At 35.4% G+C, this 2,827-nt stretch overlaps 1 pseudogene; it reads right to left on the reverse strand.

Moving 5' to 3' along the window:
* Nucleotides 1-2,292: 2,292 nt before the first annotated feature.
* LOC111157232 lies at nt 2,293-2,570 on the reverse strand (annotated as a pseudogene).
* Between the last annotated feature and the right edge of the window lie 257 nt (nt 2,571-2,827).

Genomic DNA, 2,827 nt, shown 5'->3' on the forward strand with positions numbered 1-2,827 from the left:
CTTTGTTAGATTATTTATAGATATTTGTTTCTTTGGGGTTGGTTATTGCAGTTGTATTAATTTCCTTTGGTGGTGTCATGTTTATCTGATTCTTTGTACTTAGTGTTACCTTGCATTGGTGTCTGTGCGTATTAGGATGCAAACACTTCTTCCAGGCTTTACAGACTGTTTTGGCAAGTAAAGACCTTCCCTTGTCAGGTCCCCAGGCTGATGGAATTATCTTTGGAATCATAGTCTAGTGGGGTTGGAGCTGGGGCAAATGACTACTGCTGGGTCTGCAGTGGGGTCTGTGGTTGGCAGGCCTGTTACTAGAGGTTGTCAAGTGTGGATTCTGTTCAGTCCCTGGGTGGATGAGACTCACTTTAGGACATGGTTCCATAGGGCTGGCATTGGGACAAGGGTCTGCAGATGATGGGCCTTTTGCCAAGTGCATGTGTGGGTGTGGTTTCCTCTTAATCCCTGGGATAGCTTTCAACAGGTCACTGGGTGGATCCTAGGGTAGGGAGGATTGGTCTCAAACTGCAGTTGAGAGAGGCTGTAACTGAGTCATTCCTCAATACTTTTGGATTATATAAAGTGAAAAGTAAAGATACACACTCAGTTTATCCAATCTTTCATGTCAATGCTTCCTGAATTTTTCCAAATTTTAGATATCCATGCATTTTAAATTGACTGCAAAAACCAGTGTAGTATCAGATCACCAACTGCCTATCCAGTGTAAAGGAAATCACTGTGGTTGCTGAAATTGGAAATTTCCTTACTTGAATTATTTGAACGTCCCTCTGTTTCCAAAATAGTGTCAATTCATTATTAACATCCTGAAATTGATGTTTTCAATATAAGCAAATTTTTGAACTCTCAGTTTGTTGCAGAGCAATATATTTTATTAGACTTGTATTAAATTAGGAAATTTACCATGCTATTCATTAAAAGCATAAAGATAACATCTCAAATTTCAAATTCCAAGCATATTATTAAAGATGCATCTTTTTGTGATAGAGGAGTCATGGTATAGAATTATTTGAAGAATTATATTTTACATATTATTTTCAATAAAAGTGAAAACTATGAACCCATTGAAATTGCTTACTTTTTCAAAAGTTTGCAGACTTATTGTCTAAAAGATATTCCCTCTGCCAACACCCTGCCCCAAATATGACTTGTACAACAATACATGGTTATTTTTAGTCTATAATATAAAGCTTTTGAAACTCCCTGGAATATTAACCTTCACTGTTGACTTCAACTTATATCCTGTTTTAAAATCTACTATTAAAGTAAGAGTAGAGTTATATAAACTTTTAGGTAGAAGTTATATTGAGTTTTGGTCAGATATAGATGAGATGTAGATGTCCCTCTGGACTGAACTAAAGCAAATGAGATGATATCTTAATGGAATGGTGTGAAAAGAGGTTGGGGGAATCAAGGCTGAGAAGAGAAAAAGACTTCAAACTTAATTTAAATTATGATTTTACTTCAAATCTTTTCCACTGTAAATGGAATAAGCAGATGGAGTGGAGGAAGATGGCAACAAAACTTCCTTGGCTATAACCTACAGTTATAGTTAAGACTATAACTCAACTTTTACCTAGCATGTCATCCAGAGTTTGATAGTTTATATGGTTTAAATGGCTCATTAAAAAAAAGCAAAATAGTAATAGACTTTCTAATGAGTCTAGGAGGTTAAAAATTTTAATTCAAATGATGTATAAACATCCAAGACTAAAACATGCAATGAGCCATTTAGATGATCCAGTAATTTTTTTTATAAAGTGGCATATTTACAATACCATATCATCTTTTATTACCCCGGGCTTAAGTTAACATCATAATGGGGCACCCAAGGTGTTATTCAACTTTGCAAATACATAACTTGCTTTGAAATAAATTACATATTCTACTACTATCAAGAGGCTGCCACCATACAATTGCATAGTGGTAAGACCTAAGATGGCTTTCAAATCTTACCTAGTTAAGAAATTCCTGCCATCTAAGTAATTTTTTTTTCTGGAAATCTTTTTACTGGTTAAGCTTAGGTTTTTCTTCTGCCTTTAACTCTAACATACTCCATGCAAATTTTAATTTTCTTTTTTTTTTATTCCTTTGCATTCTGCACACCAACACAGAAGGAAAAGAAAGTACCTGAAACTTAAATATGGAGGAACTGTTCACAATTGCATTCAGTTTTGTACACTTCTCTCACTCACCTGTCAGTGAAAAATTACCAACCATTATGAAATAGGACAATTTAAGTCAAAAAAAGAACAAAAAAAAACCTCATAAAATATAAACCTAAGTATGGAAATTGTTGTCCTCTTGGAGTCTCCACATCCTTCTCTTCTGTGTACTTATCTACAAATACATTGTTTCCAGGGATAAATGCAACCCCATACTTACTCTTCAGTTGCCCATTTACATATTCTTCTGTCTGCTCCAAGGCTATATTCATGTAGCCATTCAGGCAAGCCAGAACCCCTCAATAATCCACTCTAGAATTCAAATTTTGCCACAACTGATTGTCTAATGATTTCCTTTAAGAAGTCACTAGGGGGTTGCTTCAAAAGACTCATTTTAACAATCCTTATCAAAAATTTGAGAGATAGGAAACCTGAGTTCTAATGCCAGCTCTGCTACTTAATTTAGCTCTATGCCTTGGATAACTCACTTCAACTCTCAAGGCCCCAAGTTCCTCATCTGGTAGGCAGGATCCAAACCCCTGCTCCAACTGCCCCTCCACACAGCTTTTTGAGGGCATCATTAAAATCTTGCTATTTTTATTGTTCTCCTTTTTGCACATTTCCAAAATCTTTTAAATTACCTATAAATC

This window comes from Enhydra lutris, unplaced genomic scaffold (assembly GCF_002288905.1).
Source record: "Enhydra lutris kenyoni isolate GAN:26980312 unplaced genomic scaffold, ASM228890v2 scaffoldscaffold53, whole genome shotgun sequence".
In the NCBI taxonomy this organism is placed as follows: domain Eukaryota; kingdom Metazoa; phylum Chordata; class Mammalia; order Carnivora; family Mustelidae; genus Enhydra; species Enhydra lutris.